A 13,219-nucleotide genomic window follows, 5' to 3' on the forward strand; every position below is an offset into this window, starting at 1 on the left:
CAAACCTGGCCTTAAGACAACACCCAGAGCCAAAAGGAGACAGCAACCTAGTAATAAAGACTATCTAAGCAAATACATACAGTAAAAACCAAAACAAGTCAGACAGAGAAGATTGGAATGAATAGCAAATCCTCAATGCAAAGACATAGATGTACATCCACAAGAAGCAACAGCAAACAATGAACCATGATCTACCCAAATGGACAAAGTAGGGAACCAGTAACTGACCCTAATGAGATAGCAATATGTGAGCTCTCTGGCCAATAATTCAAAATAGTAGTTTTTAGGAAACTCAGTTATCTCCAAGATAACACAGAAAAGCAATTCAGAAATACATCAGATAAATTTAACTAAAAGATTGAAATAATTTAAAAAATTAAAGAGAATCTTGGAACTGAGAAATACACTTGCTGAACTGAAAAAGTTACTAAAAATTCTCAACAGCAGAATGGGTCAAGCAAAGGAAAGAATTAGTGAGCTCAAAGACAGACTATTTGAAAATACACAGTCAGAAAGAATAAGGAATGAAAAGAAATGAAGACTGTATTCAAGATAAAGGAAAAAACACATCAAAAGATCAAATCTAAGACTTATCAGTGTTCAAGAGGGAGTTGAGCAGGAGCAAGGAGTAGAAAGCTTATTCAAAGAAGCAATAACAGAAAATTTCCCCCAAATTGAGAAAGATGTAAATATCCTGATATGGGAAGATCCAAGAACACCAAACAAAATCAACCCAAATAAGACTCTACCCCAAGGCAGATAATAAACTCTCAAAAGTCAAAGACAAAGATAGAACTCTAAAATCAGTAAGAGAAAAGAAGCAAGTAACGTATAAAGGAGCTCTAATTCATCTAGAAATTGACTTCTTACTAGAAACCATACAAGCCAAGAGGGAGTGAAATGACATTTTCAAACTGCAAAAAAACAAAAACAAAAACAAACACAAAAGCCCGGCCATCCAAGACATTGCATCCAGCAAAATTATCCTTCAACTGTGAAGAAGAGATCAAGTGTTTCCTAGACAAGCAGAAGCTGAAGGAATTCACCACCGCCAGATCCATCTCACAAGAAATGCTAAAGGGAGTTCTTCTGTTGGAAAGAAAAAAAAAACACTAGTGTGCAAAAAGAAAACATCTGAAGTTATGAAACTCCTGGATAAAATTAAATATATTAACAAGCCCAGAATACTCTAATACTGTAATTATGGTATACAATCCACGATAATTCTAGCATGAAGCCCAAAAGACAGTTCTATCAAAAATGATAACAGCTATAGCAACCTGTCAAGAGACAGATAATATGAAAATATGTAAATTGAGACAACTAAAAGTTAAAATGTAGGGGAATGGAGTTAAAGTGTAGATTTTTTTCCACTTTTTTCTTTGTTTTTATTATTTTCTTTGTGATGTAAGATAAATTAACATCTCTTTAGAATAACTTATTAAATATGTTTTTTTTATCAGCATCACTGTAACCACATTGCAAAAATCCATAATGGATTTTAAAAATAAAAAGTAATGAACTAAGACATTCCAAGAGAAAATCACTTTTCCACAAAGGAAGATGGCAAGAAAAGCAGAAATGAAGAGAAAAGTTACAAAACCAGAAAACAAGCAACAAGATGGCAGTAATAAGTTCTTACTTATCAATAATAATACTGAATGTAAATAGTCTTGATTTTCCAATTAAAAGGCAGGGAGTGGCTTGATAAAGAAATAAGATTCAACTACATGCAGCCTACAAGAAACCCACTTAACCTATAAAGACACATATAGACTAAGGGTGAAGGGATGGGAAAAGACATTCCATACAACTGGAGATCAAAAAGAGCAAAAGTAGCTATATTTAGATCAAATAGATTACAAATCAATGACTCTAAAAGAAGACAAAGAAGGTCACTATATAAGGAGTCAATTCAGCAAAAGGATACAACAATTTTAAGTATCTCTGCACCCAACATTGGGGTTCCCAAATATATTGAGCAAACACTAATAGATCTGAAGGGAGAGAGAGGCTGCAATGCAATAATAGTAAGAGACTTTAACACACCATTCTCTGTAGTCAACAGATCACCTAGACAGAAAATCAACAAAGAAACGGCAGAGTTAAACTACACACTAGAGCTAATGGGCCTGACATTTACAGAACATTTCACCCAAATGTTGCAGAACGCAAATTCTTTTCAACAGCATATAGAACATTCCCCACAATAATCCTATGAGGCCACAAGACATATCTGATGAAATTCAAAAAAGTAGAAGTTATAGCAAGTGCCTTTGATCACAATGAACTAAAACTAGAAATCAATAACAAGAGGAAACTTGGACATTACACAAACATATGTAAATTAAACAACAAGCTCCTGAATGATCAGTGGGTCAATGAAGATATCAAGAAGGAAATTTAAACATTTTTGAAACAAATGAAGGCATACAGCATACCAAATCTATGGGATATAGCAGAAGCAGTACTAACAAGGAATTTTATAGTGATACATGCCTATATCAAAAAAGTAGAAAGACTTAAAGTAACCCACGAATATACCTCAAAGAATTAGAAAGGCAAGAACAACCCAAACCCAAAATTAGTAGCAGGAAAATAATAATGAAGATTAGAGCAGAAATAAATAAAATTGAGACTTAAAAAACTACAGATGATCAACAAAATGAAAAGTTAGCTTTTCAAAAAGTTAAACAAAATCAGCAAACCTTTAGCTAGACTAAGAAAAACAGAGAAGATCCAAATAAACAAAATCAGAAAAAAAAATGGAAGCATAACAACTGAGACCTCAGAAATACAAAGAATCAATAGAAACTGTAATGAATCACTAAATGCCAAAAAACTGGGAAATAGAGAGGAAATAAATAAATTCCTGGATACATACAGCCTGCCAAGATTGAACCATGAAGAAATAAACAATCTCAACAAACCAATAGTGAATAAGGAGACTGACGCTGTAACAAAAAGTCTTTCATCAAAGGAAAGTCCAGGACCTGATGGCTTCACTGCTGAATTCTACCAAACATTTAAATAATTAATACCAATTCTCTTCAAACTTAAAAAAAATGAAGAGAAAAGAATACTTCCAAACTCATTCTACAAAGCCAGCATTACTCTGATACCAAAACCAACCAGAGACACACACAAAAAAGAAAACTACAGACCAATATATTACTGATGAACATAGATGCAAAAATCCTCAACAAAATACTAGCAAACAGAATTCAACAACACATTAAAAAGATCATATATCATGAGCAAGTAGGACTCATCCAAGGAATGTGAAGATGGTTCAACATACACAAATCAATACATTTGATACATCACATTAACAGCACCAAGAACAAAAACCATGTGGTTATTTCAATAAATGCCAAAAAATCATTCAATAAAATTCAGCATCCCTTTCTGATAAAACCCTCATCAAACTTGTTATAAAAGGAATATACCTCAAAATAACAAAGGACATACATAACATACCTACAACTAATTTTGCACTGAATGGGAAAGAATTGAAGGCCTTTTCTCTAAGATCTGGAACAAGACAAGGATACCCTCTTTCACTATTTTCTTCAATGTAATATCAGAAATCCTAGCCAGAGCAATTGGGCAAGAGAAAGAAATGAAGAACATTCAAACTGGAAAGGAAAAAGTCAAATAGCCTTGTTCACAGATGGTATGACATTATGTTTAGAAAAACCTAAAGACTCCACCAAAAAACTATTAAAACTGATAAATGAATTCAGTAAAGTTGCAGGATACAAAATGAATGTATAAAAATCAATAGCATTTATATATGCAGTAATGAACAATCTGACAAGGAAACCAAAAATGTGTAATTGCCTTCAAAATAGCTACCAAGAATATAAAATACCTAGTATTCAATTCAACAAAAGAAGTGATATATCTATACAAGGAAGGCTATAAAATTCCGATAAAAAATACACACAAACATAGATATCTGATGAAAGAAATAGGATACAAAAAAAGGATATTCCGTGCTCATTAATTGGAAGAATTAACATTGTTAAAATGACACTACTACCCAAAGCAATGTACAGATTCAATGCAATATCTCTCAAAATACCAATAACAGTTTTCACAGAAACAGAAAAAAAAATCTAAAATTTATGTGGAACCACAAAAGACCCTGAATAGCTAAAGCAATCCTGAGGTAAAAGAACAAAGCTAGAGGCATCATGCTACCTGACTTCAAAATTTACTAGAAAGCTATAGTAACCAAAGCAGCATGGTACTGGCATAAAAAGATACATTGACCAATGGAACAGAATAGACTACCCAGATATAAATCCACACATTTATAGCCAACTCATCTTCAACAAAAGAGCCAAGAACATACAATGGGAAAAGGACAGTCTCTTCAATAAATGGTGCTGGGAAAACTATACTCAGAAGAATGAAACTAGACCCCTACCTCTCACCATACACAAAAATCAAATCAAAATGAATTAAATACTTAAATCTAAGACTTGAACCTATGAAAATTACAAGAAGAAAACATAGGGAAATGTTCCAGGACATTGGTCTGGGCAAAGACTTTTTGTGTAAGACCTCAAAAGCACAGACAACCTAAGCAAAAGTGGATAAATAGGATTACCTCAAACTAAAAGCTTCTGCACAGCAAAGAAAACAATCAACAAAGTGAAGAGAAAACCTACAGAATGGAAGAAAATATTTGCAAACCATCCATCTGACAAGAAATTAATAACCAGAATATATAAGGAGCCCAAACAACTCAATAGCAAAAACCCTCAAATAATCCAATGTAAAAAATTGGCAAAAATCCGAACAGATATTTCTCAAAATAAGACATACAAATGGCCAATGCATAAACAAAAAGTGCTCAGTATCACTAATCATCAGAGAAATGCAAATCAAAACCACAAGGGGATATCATCTGACCCCAGTTAAAGTGGCTTTTACCAAAAAGACAGGCAATAATGGATGCTGACAAGGATGTGAACAAACAGGAACCTTCGTACATTGTTGGTGGGAATACACATTATTAGGGCCACTATAAATGCTCCTCGAAAAACTAAAAATAGAGCTATCATATAATGAACAATTCAAGTACTGGGTTTATATCCAAAAGAAACTATATTAATATTTCAAAGAGATATCTGTACTACCATGTTTATTGCTGTACTGTTCACAATAACCAAAATATGTAATTAATCTAAATGCCTATTAATAGGTGAATGGATAAAGAAAATGTGGTATATATCCACAGTAGAATGTTATTCATCCATAAAAAACAATAAAATCCTGTCATTTGTAGCAACATGAATAGAACTGAAGGCTATTATTTTAAGTGAAATGAGCCAAGTACAGAAAGACAAATATCACATGTTCTCACTTATATGTGGTAGCTAAAAAAGTGAATCTCATAAAGATAGTATATCGGTGGTTACCAGAGTCTGGGAAAGGTAGAGGGAGTGGGTAAAGAAGAGAAGTTGATTAAGTGTATATAAAGATACACTTTAATAGAAGAATTAAGACCTAGTGTTTGATGAATCAATAGGATGACTATAATTTAAAATATCCTATTGTACATTTCAAAATAGCTAAAAGAGAATAATTTGAATGTTTCTAGCATTTTAAAAAAAGACAAATATTTAAGGTGATGGACATCCCAAGTAGACTGATTTGATTTTTACAAATTATATGAATGTATTAAACTATCTCATATACTCTGAAACGATGTACATCTATTATGCATCAGCGAAAATTGTTTAAAAGAAACATAGATAAGATTGTTTATTCATTACTTCTCCCACCAGCATTGGCTATCCTGGATTCAAATTTTACCTCTGCCAGTTACTGCTTGGGTAATCTTGGGCAAGCCACTTAACCCCTCTGTGCCTTAGTTTCTTCTATAATGTAAGGGCACTAATGGCTTCATACTCATGGGGTTTCACAGATTCAGTGGGTAAAGATATACAAAATGCTTAGAACAGTGCCTACTATATAATAAATGTTACATACTGTTGCCTGTCATTGTTAAACACTGAAGATTGGTAATAGGTAGCCTCACCTATTCTGCACTCAGTACTGTTGGGTTTGGCTAGAGAAAAGACAAGCATTGTTGTTAGCATTGAAGTTAGGGCTTCTCTACAATAAAGAAACAAAAGATCCACAAGAACTTTTATCCTGGACCATGAAAAATGAAAGAATCATGCCTCAGAAACTGCAAAAGCCAATCCCTAAACCAATTAATGTAATGGTGTTGTCCTCTCTCTCTTCTCTGTCTCCTTTCTCTCTCTCATTTTACAGGTATACACTATTTGACGATAACAACTTTCTTTTCTCTCTACCCTTGATTTTGGTGTGCTATATTTTAATTTTATGCTATACTTGGGAGATGTATCAACAGAATAAGGATGCCAGATGGTAAGTGTTTGCCTTATTTTGCTTTATTTGTTAAAAGAACAATTTAGATAGCCTAAGACATCTACAGTAGAAACTTAGGCAACGGTAACTTGAAACATACCACATTTAGACATGTGGACATTGATCCATGTCTATAGAAAGAATTTTTGGAAAATAAGACATGCACTAAATAAACTGCTTAAGAATCTTTCAGTGACAAATGCTGAAATCACTGATGTAATGGTTTCATTAAAATGTGTATGGTACTCAAGATCTATTTAAAGAATAATTATATATTTGTTATTAACAGTTATTTTACTGTTTTCATTGCACATTTTCAGAGTTGCATGCATATGTAAATATCTTAGATGCTATGTGCAACCTTTTAATTTTGTGTTTCAATTTTTTTAATTTAGAGGAGAAAAGTCTCAATAATATTTGAATTTTAAAAGAAGGGTTTTATTAATATTAAAAGATTATTTAGGAGCAAATAAAACCAAAGAGTTAACCTAAAGTCAATAAACTTGAGAAGGACCTTTGAAGATACTTGTCTCTAAAACTGCATAAATAAATCTAAATTATTTTCACCTTGAAATTGTGTATTCCACAATCTACTTGTTAAAATGAATAAACAGTAATTATATAACCTGTTAGGTAAAAACACACTTACATTTATTAAACATTATATTTTAAATACATTTTTGTGTTTCCTTTGGAAAGAGAAGTTTGCTGGGTTTCCCTGCACACTACAAATTTACAAATTTTACAAATCTTTGTTTAAAAAAATGTGAATAATTTAACCATCATTCCTCAAAAATTGTGGCAAACCCTTGAACCAAAGGTTTGTAAGTAGTCTATTGGTGCACAATATTGTTTTCCTACCTAGTCTCTTGGAATTCTTTGAAAGTCTTACAGTCATAAAGTGTGGTCCATTTGGGAAGAAAAAGGAAGTAGCCACAGTTACAGAAAAAAATTAGCTTATAAATGTATCCCAGGGAACTGAGTTGGTGAGAAGGTTAAAATGAAATCATATGGAATGTTAAAGATACCAACAGCTGGAGAGAATGCTTGAGCCTTTTTCAAACAGTTCTCCAAATCAGATTATTTTGCTCCTGACACTTTTCTCAGAAATGCTAAGAGGATCTTATGAAATAAATCTCATACACATCAAAATGCACAAAATTAGAGGAATGATAGTGCCTCCTCTGATAAACTGCAGGAGAATCAAATGATTTTTAGCTCCCATGCTTTTGAAATTATTCCCAAGTTTTGTTCATCTGTTACCCCATGTCCCAGGAAAATTTCCATTAAATGCCTAAATATTACATAACATGATTAAATATGGGAATTCTAAAATATGTTTTATTTTTAAATAATTTGCACTTCTGAAAATTTTAATAGTAGAAATATAGTACAGATAGTACAGAGATTGTATACAGGGTTCCCAAATACCCCTCACTCTGTTTTCGCATTGTTAACATCTTACATTACCTAGGACATTTGTCAAAACAAAGAAAATTGCAGTACCTTACTGTTAACTAAATTCCATTCTTTATTAGACTTCACTAGTTTTTACATTAAAGTCCTAAATCTGTTCCAGATTCAATCCAGAATAGCACATTGCATTTAGTTATCGTGTCTTCCCAGTGTTGTCTGATCTGTGAATTTCTCACTCTTTCCTTATTTTTCATGACCTTCATAGTCTTGAGCACTGGCCAGGCATCCTGTAGAATGTTCCCAATCTGGGTTTGTCTGATATTGTATCATGATTAGACTGTACTTACACGATTTTATTAAAAAAAACAACTCTTCTCATCACAGTATATCAGGGGTCACATGATAGCTACATCACATCACTGTTGATACTAGCCTTGATTACCTGGTTAAGGTGGTGTTTGCTAGGTTTCTCCACCATGAAACTACTATTTATCCCTTTCGCTATTCTGTTCTTTGGAAATGAGTCACTAAACATAGCCTACCTTCAAGGGGGAAGCAGGAAGGTGGGAATTAAGTTCCATCTTCTGAAAGGGGAGTATCTATGTAAGCATCCCTATATTATTTGGAATTATTCTGTAAAGAAGGTCTGGCTCTTCTCTCTTCATTTTATTCAATATTATTTATATTACTATAGACTGATATATTTATTTTATACATTGAGTCATAATTTAATACTTTGTTATTTATTTAGTCTCTCAAAATGTTCCAGCTTTGAACCTTACCTGCCAGGAGAGAGTGGCATAACATATTTAAACACTGAAGGAAAACAACTTATACCCCAGAATGATATATCCAGCAAAAATACCCTTCAAACATGAAGGAGAAATAAAGACTTTCCCAGATGAAGTAAAGCTGAGGAATTTCATCAACACTAGACCTGTCTTACAAAAAATTCTGAAGAGAGTACTTCAATCAGAAAGAAATGGACATTAATAAGCAATAAGTAATCACTTGAAGGTACAAAACTCACTGGTAATAGTAAGTATCAAGAAAAACATAGAATATTATAACAATGTAACTGTCGTGTGTAAACTACTCTTGCCATAAGTTGAAAGACTAAACAATGAACCAATCAAAAATAATAACTACAACAGCTTTTCAAGACATAGATAATACAATAAGATATACATCAAAACAATAAAAAGTTAAAAATTGGAGGGACAAAGTTAAGGTGTACAGTTTTTATTAGTTTTCTTTTTGCTTGTTTGTTTATGCAGTGTTAAATTGTTATCAGGTTAAAATAATGGCTTATAAGATAGTATTTGTAAGACTTTGGCAACCTCATATCAGAAAACATACAATGGATAAACAAAAAATAAAAAGCAAGGAACTAAATCCTACTAGCCTAGAAAATCACCTTCACTAAAGGAAGACAGGAAGGAAAGAAAGAAGAAAGAGAACACCACAAAACAACCAGAAAACACATTTTAAAATGGCAGGAGTAAGTCCTTACTTACCGATAATAACATTGAATGTAAATGGACTAAACTCTTCAATCAAAAGACAACGACTGACTGACTGAATGAAAAAACAAGACCTGTTGATCTATTGCCTTCAAGAAACACACTTCAACTATAAATACACACATAGACTGAAAAAAAAGGAATGGAAAAAGATATACCATACCAATGGAAACCAAAAAAAGCAGAAGTAGTCATATCAGACAAAATAGATTTCAATTCAAAAACTATAACAAGAGACAAAGAAGATCACCATACAATGATAAAATGGGGTCAATTTAGCAAGAGGATATCAAAATTTAAAATATATATGCACCCAACACTGGAGCACCCAGACACATAATGCAAATATTATTGGAATTAAAGAGAGAGAGAGATAGGCCCCAATATAATAGTAGCTGGAGACTTCAATAACCTACTTTCAGCATTGAAAAAATCTTCCGGCCAGAAAATTGAGAAAGAAACATTGGACTTAATTTGCACTGTAGACCAAATAGATCTAATATATATTTACAGAATATCTCATCCAACGGCAGCAGAATATACATTATTTTCCTTAACACATGGATCATTCTCAAGGATAGAATATATGTTAGGTCACAAAACAAGTCTTTAAAAATTCAAATAATTGAAATAATACCAAACATCTTCTCTGACCACAGTGGAATAAAACTGTAAATCAATAACAAGAGGAATTTTGGAAACTATACAAACACATGGAAATTACAGAATATGCTCCTGAATGACCAGTCAGTCAATGAAGACATTAAGAAAGTTGAAAAATGTCTTGAAACAAATGATAATGGAAACACAACATACCAAAACCTATGGGATACAGCAGAAGCAGTACTAAATGGGAAGTTTATAGCTCTAAGTGCCTACATAAAAAAGATGAAAAATGTCAAACAAACAGTCTAATAATGTTCCCTAAAGAACTAGAAAAGCAAGAGCAAACCAAATCAAAAATTGGTAGAAGAAAAGAAACAATAAAGATCACAGCAGAGATGAATGAAATTAAAATGAAGAAAACAATACAAGAGATCAATGAAACAAAAATCTGTTTTTTTAAAAAGTTAAACAAAATTGACAAACCTTTAGCCAGACTAACTGAGAAAAAAGAGAGAAGATCTAAATAAATAAATTCAGAAATGGAAAAGTAGATCTTACAACTGATACTGCAGAAATTCAAAGGATCATTAGTGGCTACCATGAGCAACTATATGCCATTACATTGGAAAATCTAGAAGAAATGGACAAATTCCTATACATATATAACCTACCAAGATTGAACCAGGAAGAAATCCAAAATCTGAACAGACCACTAACAAGTAACGAGATCAAAGCCATAATTAAAAGTCTCCCAAGAAACAAAAACCCAAGACCCAATGGCTTCACTGAATCCTACTAAACATTTAAAGAACTAATACAAATTCTACTCAAATTATTCTGAAATATGGAAGAGCAGGGAATAATTCCAAACTCATTCTACAGCACTAGTATTACTGTGATACCAAAATCAGACAAAGACACAACAAAAAAGAAAACTACAGGCAAATCTGTCTGGTGAATACTCGTGTAAAAATTTACAACAAAATATTATCAAACCAAATGCAACAATATACTAGAAATCTCATTCATCATGACCAAGTGGGATTTATCCCAGGGATGCCAGGATGATTCAACATATGTAAATCAGTGAATGTAATACATCATATCAACAGAATGAAGGATAAAAATCATATGATCATTTAAATTCAATATATCAAATTAAAATATTAAATGCTGAAAAAGCATTTGATAAAATTCAACATCTCTTTATGATAAAAACCTTCAAAAACTAGGTATGGGAGGAACATACCTCAATATAATAAAAGCCATATATGACAGACCTCCCAGCTAGTATCATACTGAATGGGGAAAAAACTGAGAGACTTTCCTCTAAGATTTGGAACATGACAAGGATGCCCACTTTCACCACTGTTATTCAGCATAGTACTGAGGTCCTAGCTAGAGCAGTCAGACAAAAGAAAGAAATAAAGGACATCCAAATTGGAAAAGAATAAGGCAAATTATCCTTGTTTACAGATGACATGATTTTCTATTTGGAAAACTCTAAAGACTCCACACACAAAAAAAAACTATTAGAACTGATAAACAAATTCGGTAAACTTTCAGGATACAAAATCAACATGTAAAAATCAGTAGCATTTCCGTATGCCAATAGTCAACAATCTGAAAAAGAAATAAAAAGTAATCCGATTTGTAATAGCCACAAATAAAATCAAATACCTAAAAACTCAACAAAGAAGTGAAAGATCTCTATAATGAAAACTTTAATAATAATACTTTACTTCTGGACTTTAAGCATCATTAAGAAACATTGCTGGCCAGGCAAAGTGGCTCATACCTGTAATCCCAGCACTTTGGGAGGCAGGGGCGGGTGGATCACAAGGTCAGGAGTTCAAGACCAGTCTGGCCAACATAGTAAGACCTTGTCTCTACTAAAAATACAAAAAAATTAGCCAAGCATGATAGGGCATGCCTGTGGCCCCAGCTACTCAGGAGGCTGAGGCAGGAGAATCACTTGAACCCAGGAGGTGGAGGTTACAGTGAGCCGAGATCATGCCACTGCACTCCAGCTTGGGCAACAGAGTGCAGCTTCATCTAAAAACAAACAAACAAACAAGAAACATTCCCTTTAGGTTATAGTATACATGTTTGTTCTAAGGTACAAAAAGTAATTAGCCCTTAAATTTTCATAGATATTCATTATATCTGTCTTTTCCTCTTTAGACTTATATATAGTTAGGAAAGGAAATCATGCATTTAATACCTGGGTTCCACACTAAGACAAATATTGTTATTTTGTTTGTGGATAAAGTCTGTAAATCCACCTTCTTCATCTAAATACATTAAATTTGCTTGCTCCATAAACATCTGAAACCAATTTTCAATCAGCCCTTTCTAGAAAAAGAGTTAACCATTTTTATATCTGATCTCCATTTTTGCATCTCAATTGTGTTTGGATAAACTTGTATTTGAATCAACCCAGACGTGATTTTTAACCCTATTTATTTTACTCTAGAATTTTTAGGCACCATTTCAGAACTGGATAGTATCTAAATGCATATCTGGATGAATGGCTTTGTAAACAACATGAGAACTACACACTGAGACAGGTAGCATCTGAAGCATTTTATTTCCATAGCTGAGGTCTAGAGACCTACATACGCAGCTGGATGCTCCTGTAAAACGTCAGTAAGAAGCTGTGTCATGGCCACAGTTTCAGGGATCTTCATTCTCACTTTTCTAAGGTGCAACTATCAGGACTTAGTGAATAATACTGACTGCTGAAGATCCAGCACAATGGGTCAGAAACACCTTATTATGTGATAACTGAAGAGCAATTGTTTACTTTCATTGTCTTTTTTAATACAGAAAATATTATGATTTTAAAGACTTAGTTTTAAACCACAGACCTTTTTCTAGTAGCATTCCCAGTAGTCCTCAAATAATTGGTCAGTGAATTATTTTAAATTATATTTACTAAGAGTCGTAAGGAGCTTTAGCATTTAATCAAAGTAGAAAATAAAAAGGGTGACTAATAAATTCATTTTTGTCCCTTTATACAGCCTTTCTATGCATAAGCATATTTATATGCAGATTTACAGAGGTGGTTTGATAGAGATCCTTTATGCGTTTTATATGTTTGGCCATGATATGTACACATGTTTACTTTCAAATGAAGTTAATAATGATACTTGGGTATTTGTCACTCAGTCAAATAATAATTGTATCCTTATTCTATTCTTATTCAATTCTAGGTGCCTCATTTAAACTTTGATCATCAATTATAAACATGAGTGAGTAAA

The 13,219-nt window shown here is 32.8% G+C and overlaps 1 pseudogene; it reads left to right on the top strand.

The window, feature by feature from the left end:
* Nucleotides 1–12,701, top strand: part of LOC100589916 — a 33,453-nt pseudogene extending 20,752 nt beyond the window's left edge.
* Nucleotides 12,702–13,219: the final 518 nt, after the last annotated feature.

The sequence above is a fragment of the Nomascus leucogenys genome, unplaced genomic scaffold (assembly GCF_006542625.1).
Source record: "Nomascus leucogenys isolate Asia unplaced genomic scaffold, Asia_NLE_v1 Super-Scaffold_349, whole genome shotgun sequence".
NCBI classification, from domain to species: Eukaryota; Metazoa; Chordata; class Mammalia; order Primates; family Hylobatidae; genus Nomascus; species Nomascus leucogenys.